Source organism: Cupressus sempervirens, chromosome 6, assembly GCF_028749045.1.
Source record: "Cupressus sempervirens isolate cs-2001-9-10 chromosome 6, ASM2874904v1, whole genome shotgun sequence".
Lineage (NCBI taxonomy): Eukaryota > Viridiplantae > Streptophyta > Pinopsida > Cupressales > Cupressaceae > Cupressus > Cupressus sempervirens.
This window is the reverse complement of record NC_143123.1, coordinates 308,276,676-308,289,983: the sequence shown is the minus strand read 5'-3', so window position 1 is coordinate 308,289,983 and position 13,308 is coordinate 308,276,676. Positions and strand designations below refer to the sequence as shown.

The 13,308-nt window shown below is 31.9% G+C and overlaps 2 pseudogenes; both read left to right on the top strand.

Moving 5' to 3' along the window:
• LOC149552430 (potassium channel KAT1 pseudogene) overlaps positions 1–2,448 on the top strand; it is a 37,222-nt pseudogene extending 34,774 nt beyond the window's left edge.
• A 53-nt stretch (positions 2,449–2,501) lies between these two features.
• On the top strand, positions 2,502–3,302 carry LOC149552429 (potassium channel AKT1-like; annotated as a pseudogene).
• Positions 3,303–13,308: the final 10,006 nt, after the last annotated feature.

Below are 13,308 nucleotides of genomic sequence, written 5' to 3'. Positions count from 1 at the left end.
TTACAAAGCTCCAACTTTGGCATACATGGGGAGGATGCTAACAAAGGTTGTATAGTTTGGATTTACATCTAGCATTAATTGAATTTGCATAAAAGCATCCAAATTATTATCAACAAACCTATTTTGTGCATATCTTGTGATCATCACATTCCATGAGATTATATTTCTTTGAGGCATGTTATCAAATAGTTCATGCACCTTATATATGCTCCCAAATTTTTCATACATGTCTACCTGGGAACTTGCAACTAAAACATAAGACATTAATCCCTTCTCTTCTATGCTATGCAATGACAACGAGAACTATGCATGACAATGGGGAACTAGGGATGCATCAAATTAAGAATCGAAGATCAGTTCTCCATAATTTAGGCAGTAACCCCACCTTTCATATACTTAGATAGATCTAATTGTTAAAATAATACTATTTTTCAACACTAACAATGTGGTTTAAAATACATACTAGAAGATACAGTCAAAGGTATTAATAGAAAATTATTAGATTAATATAGTTTATATTTCATATTTTTCTTCAACCACATGGTATTCATCATCAATCCTATCGTTGAAGATTTAAAATAGAAAAGTAAATGTGAATTATGAATGATTTTTTGCTATTGTAGGTGCATCTATTACAAGAATTAGAGGTCAAGAAGGTGGTAGAGTGGATTATGGGAGGGCTTGACAATTATTATGCTACTAATACTATTGATGTAGCTTTTGCATCAAGTGTAGCAGAAGCAATAGCTATAGAAGCTACTTAGGAATCAAATGTTTCACTTGGCACTCATTTTCTTGTTTCTACTCTGCATAATGCCTCTCATAGTAACTTGCTTCTAGGAAAGATAAATGAAGCTTCAAGTCCTTTAGTGATTTAAAAAATTTCAATTAAAATTCATTGCTTTTAACACCTAGTGACTATTGTAGCAATAAATAAAGATGAATAAATTTATGATGATAGGAGTGGTATTGTGATGGAATCTATGGAATAAACTCATTTCTTAGATTTTAGGAACCCTGTTCCAATATCCACTAAAATATGAGAGGGTGTGATTGAACTTTGAGTCTCTCTATCCTTCATTGGAGGATACTATGGCACACATCATAGGAATTAAATTATTCTCTTTAGTTGATAGTACCCTTTCTTTAGCTACCTCAACTGCATTTTTTTCACCATAAAAAAATTCATTTAAAATGAGGAAAATACAAATAAGAATGGGAATGACAAGTTGTTTTTACAAGTAATAATTGTGGGGCACCCAAATGTTGAATTATCAACACTACAAGTTCATGATTGATGGAAGAGTCTGTGCTAATTGGTCCTGACCAAGGTGTAATACGAGTTTCTATTCAGGCATAGTTTGATAAATAGGGATGAAAATTCTATCTGGTAGACACAATTGGTTTCTAACAAAGGTTAAAAGTACAAGAAAAACTAAGTGAAACTACAAAACTTTAATCAACATAATTATAGATAGCCCAACATCCTTTTATGGTAATTCAAATCTTCATTGTTCAAATGATTTTATTTGTTCATGTGGAATCTTGAATCTTGAATCTTATCTATGAAACTTTCCAAACATTCATACAAGAGACTCTGCAGAAACCATTAAATACCAATGGGCTATAAGAGCAATTTCATAAGTCATGAATCCCAAACATTTTGACAAAGTGACTATTGACTCATGTGCAAAAATATCTAAAAAGTTAAATTTTGTTAAATAATGTAGGGTATGGGAAACATTATTGATATTGCTGGTTATTTACTAGCATGGGTTTCACCATTTGTATTTTCTTTTATTGATTCACCAAGTCAACCACTATTCTATGTGGACCTTCCAGTCAACAGATTTTTCTCAATGGATATAATCATGACCCTTTTGTTAGCTTTCTTGACAAAATAACATACCTATTAGAGGATGATCACAAGAAAATTTTCAAAAGGTAGATTTGCACATGGCTTCTTTTTGAAATTTCTTCAACAATATTGTTTGAGGAAATTAGTTCCATCTCCAATCTCAAACAAACTTATCTTTTGGCATTCTTAATATGCTCTAGCTTTTTTTTTTAAGGAGGGTTGGTTCTATTTTTGCAAGGCTTGAGAAAGTTATCTGATTAACTATTTTTGGACACACTCTACAAAATTAGTGTGTCACTCTATCTGTAGTGTACTATGTTGGGTGCTCCAATTACCTTATGGAAGTTCGATATCCTAACAAGAGGAGGACCCAAATTGGTGCTATAATTCTAAGTTTCCAACAAAATGATCCCTAGACTTGCCATGTTCTTGCAATTTACTGGTCCATAAATACTCTTACATCTATTGGGTATGGAGACCTACATGCTCATTACACAAGGGAGATGGTGTTTGACATCTTCTACATGCTATTTAATCACAGATTGACTGCATATGTGATAGGGAACATGAAAAATTTGTGCATGGCATGAGATGAACAATAAGATTTATGGATTCAAAGACTATGTGCTCCTTCATTTAGAGTATGGAGCAGATGTAAACAACAAATCCTTGACCAAATTTTGCCAATCTAAAATAGATGAAGAAGGAAGTTGATACCAAATTTACTATGGGAGAAGAGAGAAAATCTTAAGTCTAGTGATGTTATTAGTTTTATATTGATTGCTATACAAATGGGTGACATGGAAATGCTCAAACATTTTCAAAGATACGAAGAAGGTGTAAATGAACCAAATGAGAAGGGATCTACATCTCTTCATCTTGCCACTAATTAGGGGTCCATCAATATGGTCAAACATCTATTAGAGAAAAAAGTCATGAAAAAAGTGGATTGTAATGGTTCCACAACCATGACCATTTTTGAAAAGCTAGGGCAAGAAGACCTAGTGGCATTATTCTAAGAAAAATCTCAAAAAATTAATTGAATCTTTATATACCCATTAAATATTATGTAAAACTTTTCATCCTACATAGATGAGAGAAATCATAGAGAGATCACTAAACCTTTAGATCTTTTTGTGGAAATTAGTTTTCATCATTTTGAAAACCCAATTTCCCTTGGGGGACTTTTGGAAGTCAAAGGAGAAAAAGGGTCAACAATTTCCCAAATTCATTGTTTAGTATAGTCACAATGAAATCTCACAATAACCTCAACTTTGGTGGAAATATTATTGATGGCACAAAATCCTTGTAAAAAAATTCTTCACTTCCTACAAGAATAACAATTTATAATGATCACCCAATCTATTGGAAAATAAGCAATTAGTGAGGGGAGTTGATACTCTTACTAGACTTAATTTGGGAACTTTTTAGAATCATGGCCTGATCTCATCGGTCTTAAACCAGATCTCAGGTTCAATGTTATAGAATACTGCTCAAAGTGTCTTGCACAACATCACATTCCCATAGGAATCAAGAAATAGTTTTACATAAAGGTTTTGAGAACAACTGCCCATGATAAAGGTTCCAATTTGAGGTCCAAGCCTAAATCAAAGTGAGTAAAAGAAAACAATCAAAGACAAGAGATGAATCAAATATTTTTACCTGACCTCAATCTACTTTGAAGATGATGAAAGATCATCCAAATAAGCAAAAAGAATCCAAATAACCATGTAGATAAAGCCACGTGTTAAGGGAAATTTGAATTTGAAGAATCCCATGGAAATTTATGGTGAGCTCCAAAGTAGAACCGATCAAGGGCCACAGATTTAGATCCAACTATGATTTGCACTTTGGATCTTTAGATCCAAATCCAAATGCCCAAAGCTATGGAAAAGATCAAAAAATAAACATTGTCTTCTAAAGAGGAAGAATCTCTTTAGGGGCTACCTTAGATGTACATAGGATATACTTTAGAATTTAATTTAGGTTTTGATAAACTTGATTATGACAATTATTTGATTGATTTATCATTATAATAAACTATTAAATTGTTTGAAGTAATAGTAGACTAGTTAAGCTTTCCCTTCTCTTGTGAAAACCTTGTATTTGATTTAATAGTTTAGATAAAATCAAATATACACTTTATATAATATACTTTTTATGATTTTTATCATGTTTAATTATCAATTTTTAAATCTTTTGTAATATAGGACAGTTTTAGAAGTTTATGTAGGTCTATTCTATTCTTATGCCATATAAAATGAGTGTAAATTTCTATTAATAATGTTTATGAGGTCAAGTAGTTTAAATGATTTATTTAAGTAAAATTTACATTTAGACTGCATGGATAAAGAAAATATAGTATTTATATTCAAAATATTCAATAGAATTAATAAAAATAAAATAAAGATATACAATTTTATGTTTGATATAATTTGATTAAGATAATTGTTATTGATTGACTTCTTATTATAGTAAAATATCATATTGTTTGAAGTAATAATTCTTCCCATTTTCAAAACCTTGGATTTGATTTAATGTTTTGTTAATAAAATCAAATATATGCGAAGCTTATCATGTAATATATTTTATATATTTATTTCTAAACTTTTGAATTGAAAAGATAGAAATGAAATTTTGACTCTTGGCATAGTGAGGACACAATCAAATCATGTTTAAATTATTTATTAACTTTAATACCAAAAAAAACTCATTCATAAAATTTAGAGGATAAACTCATGTTAAAATGATTTGCCAATTTTAATATAGAAAAACATCTCTTTGTAGCCAACTTTCAACTCTAAGGATGGTGAGGATGGGATCAAGTCATATCTAAATTCTTAACCAACTTGAATACAAGAAACATCTCATTTTAAATTAAGTGTACAAGAAAAGATTTTTCAAATAAGCTCTTTAAATCAATGAAGTTGATGTATTAGAGACACGTCCTAGCATTTGAAGTTTTGTGTGTGTGTTGATTAATGGATGAGGGTTGTATGTAATTCATTTGTACAAGTAATACATAGGTATATGCCAATTAGACATGTTGTGGTTATATGGACATTCTCAGTGTTTCTATATGAATATAGTTACAATTCTACACTCTTTAGGTGCATCAAAAATATGTTATGAATCTACAACTTATATGATATTCTCAAACGTCTATTCATGAGAGGTAAGGTGTGCCTATAAATAGTGTGATTAATGAAAGAAGAAAACAAAAAATTCTTAGATATAGTTAGATTGAAGGTTACAAATAAGACAAGTATTTTACAAAGTATATATTTTACTAAATAAATAGTGTAATCATTGCACCCTCCTTTCAGTGCAGGTGCTAGTTATATGGAAAATTTTCAGAATGTTGTTATATCATGAAAGTCAAAAGTTGAAATAAAATATATAAGTAAGGATTAGGTGGTCACATGAAATAGGTATGAGAAAAGATAAAGGGGATCTTTATCAAAAGATGGACCCTAATCATATGAGAGTTTGAGATCAAGAAAGAGTTGAAATCCTAACTCCAAAAGCGACCAAAACTCTAGTTATAGCATAGACTTTTCCAAACAAGTCAAGTCCAAAATTAAAGTAGTCTCTCTTGCTTTGGGATTTGGTGAACCTTATGTATTGTATGGTCATGGGCATTTTTTTATCTTAGAAATTATGATTTTTTTTTCAAACAAATCTCCATGGATCGTAAGTGTAATATTAATATTTTTGTAAAGTAATTTATATTTAAATTATTTATATTATTTTTTTTCTTATATTATGAATAAATATAATTGAAACCATAAATATTTATCATTTTTATTATTTATTAAATTGTGGTTTTTACTATTTACTAATTAGTAAATAGTGGGAACTACTATTTAATAAATAATAATCATTAAATAAAATGATTTAATAATAAAGATAACAAATATATGTGTTTTAAATTATATTTATTAATAATATAAGGAAAAAAATTTAATAAACATAATTTGAACATAATGATAATATAATTAAGTATAAATATAAAAATACATTAAATGAAATAAAAATAAAATATTATTAACTTTAATAATTCTTATTACCACAACTAGGAGAGTGACAAGGAGGCTACAACCTAGGCCCTAGGGTATATAGTCTGTCAAAGCCATATCAGGCATATATAACTTAATATTTTATTAATAAAAAAGGGACTATTCATAAAAATATGGTTATTACATGACATGAATGTGATTAATAGAAATTATATAATGTTGAGATCATAAAATACTTAACTAATAATTAATATTTTTGATATGAGAGATAGACTTGAAGTCTTATTTTGGGTGCATGGACATTTTTTTATTTTCTTCAACTATTCATAAATAGATTACGAGGAGTTTGAGTGTAAATTGGGGTGATTTTAAGTTTATTTCTAGTTCAATACAAGTTTAGAGCACATTAGAGGAGGTTTCTAATAATGATATATTATTAGGACAAAAACTCCATGACTAAGTAATAAAAGTTATAAAAAATTAAAGAATTTATTAATATGACAAAAAAATCTATCTATCAATAACTTAGTCATTTATTTGGGTGATTGATTATGAGTGATCAATTTCTTAATCATTTATTTAGTCATTTATCTTTGTCTAATTGTATGATTTTAGTTGATGACCAAATTAGTCATTTATTTCATCACTTATACTTAAAAATTATGAAACATTACTAAAATTTGATCACTTTTAATCACGTGACTAAAATTTTTAGTCTTGTGACTAAATGTTTTAGTCATGCAGTCATTTATTTGCCAAAAATCTACTAGTGTAACAACTTAAGGGGAGTATAAGATTTTGAGGTATAAGTTGTTGCAAAATTTTGATATTTTGAAGTTTTGTACAATAGTCGAATAAGAGATATGTTATGCTCATAAGAATAAGGATATTAATGCATGACCAAGTGCTTTTGACACTCATGTCAAATGGGGAGATTGTTGATCTCAGATTGGTTTTGACTAATGACTATCTACACACTTAAGTCATTTACTTAGTTCATGCCGAACAAGTAGTATATGCCAAGCACAAAATGTATAAGATAGAGCATGCCAAGTCCACAGTGAGTGCCGAATCAATCAAGTGCCAAGGAGATAGTGTATGCCAAGTGATATAGGAGCTGAGTAAGCAGTACATGTCGAATCATTCAAATGCCAAGTCATAGTATAGAAATCAGTAGATGTTGAGCATTAGAGACTTCAGATGCTAAGTGACATAGTTTTGTCATAGTTGTTTGTATTTGCAAAAACTACTATGTAAACCATTTTTGAGCTAACTTAAAGATTGAATTACAATAATTTTGTGATAAGGATGAATCTTAAGTTGGAATCCCTATGCATTCCATGCATCCAATTAGGTAAAGGGAAGTTTTAAGTAGAAAAATGGATGAATCACAACCATTGGTTCATACCTAACCATAAGTCACCTATGTCTTCTTAAGGAGGACAAACCCTAAACTTCATATGTGTGGAAGGAGTGAAGAGAGAAGTTTGCATGCACAAATAGAGCATTCATGGTGGCTAAGGAATTGTGAATTGAAATTGCATTGTAGAATCAGTTAAAGGAGAATAGAGGAAGGTAATATTGATACAACATAGAGACATCTAATAAAGAAGGATCAAGAATGCATCAGTTTAGAGGTGAACTATCATCAAGAAACAAAGTGGTAACCATAGGATCAATGCTAAGACATTCTAATAGGTGAATTAGTTAAATTTGTTACTAGAGTAGTCCTAACCGGTTGTATTGAAATCCTCTAACAAGGTGCTTACTTAGTTGTGAGTTAAAGTCCTTTAATAAGGCACACTTTTAACAGGGTGTTGAAATCCTTTAACAAGGTAAGAACTAATAGTATTTATAAGCCTTTAATAGCATAAATCATCTCTCATGATCAAACATTGTAACTTTTACTAGATACACTTTATTACTGTAGTAGTGAAGATTTGTGGGTGTCATCCCCATCCTAGTTTTACCTTCTCGTTGGAGGGTTTATGGGTAATCATATCTAGTGTCATATATGTGTGAATGCTTACTTGTTTACATGATTTAGATGTACATTCTTTACATGATATTTTAGTTTACTTATTGAATGAATGAGATGGATGTATAGTGAATGTTTTATGGGTCAAAGTTTAAACTATTGATTCACACCCCCCCCCCCCCCCTTCAGAAGTTTATTCCTATTCTAATTCCAATAAATATAGGGACCCAACTAGTTAAGTTCTTATTATAGCTTGTAGACATGCATTTTCCCCTGCCCTCAGCCTAAAATTTTATGGTATGGGCCCTACAATTTTATGGGGGTATGACATGAAGGTGGCATGTTATGTAGAGAATCTCAATAGAACTCTCTTCCCCTTGTAATATAAGGAATAATAAGATCTTCTGTGATTGAAAGAGGCCTTATGACATTCATCTAGCATTTCAAGTTCATGTATACTCATAGCCCTATAATATTCATCCATGATCAATCCTTTTAAGGTGACTCATAAAGAAGGAATCTCAACCTCTAGGGGTAAAACAACTTCGTAAGCATAGATAGGAGAAAATGGGGTAGCTCCACTAGGAGTGTGTATGCTAGTCTAGTAAGCCCATAATGTAGGATTGATTTTTAGATGCAAACCTCTCCCTAATTTTTATACAATCTATGCAAAAAATTCAGCAATGTTTTATTGGATGCTTCATCCTGCCCATTCCCTTAGGGATAATAAATAGAGGACCAATGTTGTTTGATTTTGAATTTCTTATAGAGTTTCCTTAGTTCCTTATTTTTCAATTGTCCCCCATTATCAGTAACTATGGAGTAGGGAATACCATACTTAAAAATGATGTGATTCAAGATCAATAGAGCAACATGCTTCCCCATAGCAGTAGAAAGAGGCACAAACTCAACCAATTTTGTAAAATATGATATAGCTATAATGATAAAATTGTGTTGACTCAAAGAACTAGGGTGGATCTTTCCAACTAGATTGAAGGGCCATTGCTAAAAAGGCTAATGTGTTATGGATGGAATCAACTCACATGTAGGAGCATGAATTAAGCTTCCATGAAGTTGACATTTATTACAAGATCTAGCGTAATGCATGACATTTGCTTGCATGGTAGGAAAATAATAACCAACCCTAAATAGATTTTGAACAAGCACAAAACTGTTAGAGTGCAAGCCACAAATTCTATTGTGAACTTTGGCTAGTTCTTTTTTGAACTCATCTATTTCTAGACACCTAAGAAGTGTTCTGTTTAGAGCTTTCCCATATAGGTCACTAGAGATAAGGGTATAGTGTGAGGTATTACAGATAAGCTGACATTTTTTTGTTGCAAGTAAGAGTGTTAGAATTAATTTGATCTTGGAGGTAGGAATAAATGGTAGCATAACAAGAGGAATCATGACCAACAACAGTGCAAATGGCTCTGTTGTCGGGGGAATCATAAGTGGGATAGGGTAGTTCTTCCACTAGACAGTGAGACTCATGTTCTTGTAACTATAAGATAGATGCTAGGGTAGCCATAGCACTTACAACTTTGTTCTCAACCTTAGGAATTTGTTAGAATGTGAAAAAAGTGAAATAGTTTCTTAGGTCGTTAATCAATTTCTTGTAAGGTACCAACTTTTCATCTTTGGTTCAATAATCATCATTGATATGATTTATAACAAGTTGAGAATCTCCATAAATTTGTAACTCAGTAATCCTCCATTCAATAGGTAGCCTGATACCATTAGAAAGGTGTTGGCATTATATTATATTTTTCATTAGTGACAACACTTACTTAATTTTGAATGCTTACAGAGCATCCAGTGGTTACCTTGTAAGCTTAGCAGTTATGTAGTTTACACTGAGCATTCCTAAAGCTACAGAGTAAATATAGACAATATGAAGACCAACAGTGTCTATTGAGTTTCTTAGCATCTACCGTGCTTCATAGTTTCTACCGAGTAGTAAGTTTGTGTCATGAAAATTTAGAGCAAACCAAGCATTGAAAGAAGTAGTGTTTATCGAGTGAAGCAAGGTAAAGTTAGTGTGTAGTATCTACCGAGTGACACTACATCTACAGAGTCACCAATGGTTATCGAGTTTAGAAATACATCAAGTGATTAGTATGGACTAAGCCTTCACTTCTACCAAGTGCATGATGATGTTGAGTAATGCAGTGGATGCCATGTATAAGAAGGTCACCAAGTCAGTTCATTGAACCTAAGTTATTTACTGTTGGGTTGACTTTGTAATGTATTTGTTCACTTTTATTTTCACTAACCTTGCAATTTTGTAAATTTGAAAGGTATATATGTAAAACATGTTGTAAGATATCAATCATCAAGGAACAACGAAGTAATGTGAAGTAATTTTGAAGAGTATCTGTGAAGGATTTTCAACAATAGTTCAAGGAATACAACAAGGTTAATACAGAGGCAGAAAAGTTATATTCATCACATAAGGTGATCAGTGCATAAAGGGTCTCATCAGAAATTAGTTGTAAGTCTATCCACTACTTCATCTTAATAGGTGAATTAGTCTTCTAAATCCTCTAACAAGGTAGACTTAACAATCTTTGTACAAATCTCCTAACCGAGTGCATACTTCATTGTATGTTTGTAAATCCTTTAACAAGGTGGACCTAGCAGTCCTTTGTGCTCTTAATAGGGTAGATCACCAGAAGTGGTCAATGTAAGCCTTAATAGGCCAACTTTATATTGCAGTATTGAAGTTTTGTGGGTATCATCCCCACCCCAATTTTACTTTCTATTTGGAAGGTTTCTGGGTCACCAAAATATTGTGTTCTTTTGTGCAATGAATGTTTTATGTTTCAGATTTAATGAATGCAATAGCACAAATGTATGTGTGGTAAATATAAAGGAAAGTTTTTAAAATTATTGATTCACCCCTCCCCTCTTAGTAACTTGTCATATCTTGAATATTTCCAACAATTGGTATCAAAGCTTTGTGGTTCTCAGGATAAAAGTTTGGCAACTTGAGCAAAGATCAAAAAGACAAATAGAGATATTCAAACTTGACAAGGCAATTGAAAATGAAAAGTTAGATCTAGAGATGGCCATAGCTCAACTCAAAGAAGCAAAGGAGCATCTTTCCCAATCCCTAAAAAGAAGGAAGGAACTTGCAAGACAAATGGATGACCATTAGTATGTTGAAGAAAAGATTGAAGAACTTTTACCATCAAGTAGCTCAAATGAAGCTAATGAGGCAATCAAGGAACTCCTAGCAAAGAATGGCTCTCTATAGGAAGAAGTAAGAAAACTCAAAAGAGAGGCAGCAATCCAATCAATCAGGCTATGTGATATTTTGGAACAAAGAAATAAGGAAAATGAAGACTTGGATGCAAGAAATAATCAATCCAATCAGCATGAAGACCTCATTGATCAAATCTCTAGAGAAAATGAAGAAATTAGGATTCTCAAAGCATAGAATGAAAGAATAAGAAGTGATCTAAATTGTGAAAGGGAAATTAATGAAAAAATATTGAGAGAACTAAGATGTGAAAAGAAAATTGTTGAAAAATTAAAGAGTGACCTAAATGCTGAAAAAAAAATCAATGAAAGAATGATGAAGTTACAAGAAGACATGAATCAACTGATTTAGTAAAATGAGTAGAATCTTCATAAGCAAAAAGATAAAGCAGGACTTGGATACAATGAAGAACAAGGTGAATCTTCCAAGCAATGTGCAAAAAGGAATCCAAAATGCTCATGCAATCATTGTAGGAAAATTGGTCATACATCATACAAATGTTGGAGCAATGGAAAAAGAAAATTCAATGGAAAGTGCTATAACTGTAATTAGCATGGTCACAAAGCTAATGAATGCAAGGAGAAACCAAAATTTGAAGGTAATTGTCACAAATGAAAGAAGCATGGTCACAAGGCATCTCAATGAAAATCCAAATCATTCAATCTAGCTGAACAACTTGTAAAGACAATATTTGGATGGGACTACAATACCTAGTGCAAATGTCATTATTGTGGAGAATATGGACACACTGGCATAAATTGTGCAAGGCACCACCTAAGAAAGAAAGATACTACTATAAGGTGTTATGCATGCACTGAACTTGGTCATATAGCTAAAAATTGCATGAATATAGGTAAAATTGAAGATGAAAAGAAAGCAAGGGCTAAAAACATCAGGAAACAAATGAAGCAACAATGGATTCCTAAATCCACTGAAGATATAAGCTCAAATCATGGAAGTGAAGTCACTCAAGAAGTAAGTGACTCCATCCCCTCAAACTAAATTCCTAAGAATGTGTTGGAGCTGTACTTAGCAAGGAAATCATAAGCAGTTCCAAGAAATGTGAGGAATGTAAATGATCAAATCAGTATTGCGGATCACAGAAAGGTTATCTTTCATCGATTGCATTAGGCTCCACCAAAGAAAGTGGTTAAAGATCTTACCGAGCAAGGTCAAGAGTAAAAGGAATTTGGTTTATCTACTAAGTTGATACTCTTTTCGAGTTAGGTCAGTGGATGACAGTCTGTCATGCACTACAAAAATATGGTACCTAGCATTAATGGAGAACTTTTCATCAAAATGGACGAAATTCAACTTCATTTTTCATCTTATCCTCAAAGAAAAGAGATTTTGAGGTGCATTCAAAGTAATTTCAAGCGATTTTGAGCAAATTTTTAGTTGGGGAATTTTTTCAAAGATTTCCATCACTTATTGAGCAGCAATGGCATTCAAAAGAACAAGCACCAACAAGGTGAAAAGAGGATAAAAAATGTTGGTCAAGGATGTAGAATGGAAAGCACCAAATTTCAAGTTAGTTCCTGCAGTGGCAAAGGCACTCAACCCTAATGGTGCACAATCACAAATTCCACCAAAGGTTACTTCTGATTAATGATATCTGAACTCATTTTAAATGTTCAATTCAAGAGACAAGAACCCTAGAAATGGATAGCACTTTAGAAGAAATGTGTGTTGATGGCTCATTGAAACCTGAGCATAAGCATTTGGAAACAAAAGGGCTGACTCACTTATCACATCTGCCAAGAAGCTTTCAGATAAAATGGATTAGGTACATTCTTAGCCATGTTCACAATGGTCAATTATGTTTGGAACAACTCGTATTGATTACCAAGAAAATGATTCACAAGATTACTGGCCTTCCCATTTTGAGCAAAGATAAATCCACCAAAACCCTAGGTTAGGATGAACTCCAAAAGAAAACCCTAGCTGAGTGGGATGATAAAGGCTTAAAAATTAGCACTGTTACCAACGTAAAGCTAAGATTTGGAATTCATGTAATTGCTCACAAGATTTACAGTTTCAATCATTTGAACAGTGTGCCATGTGAGGCAATAGACCTAGCATTTAAAGTTGTGAAGAAAAATTTGGAATATGACCTATCTAAGTTATAGCTAAGGAAACTAAACAAGAATATGGATAACATCAGGCCATCAAAGAATAATCCCTATAA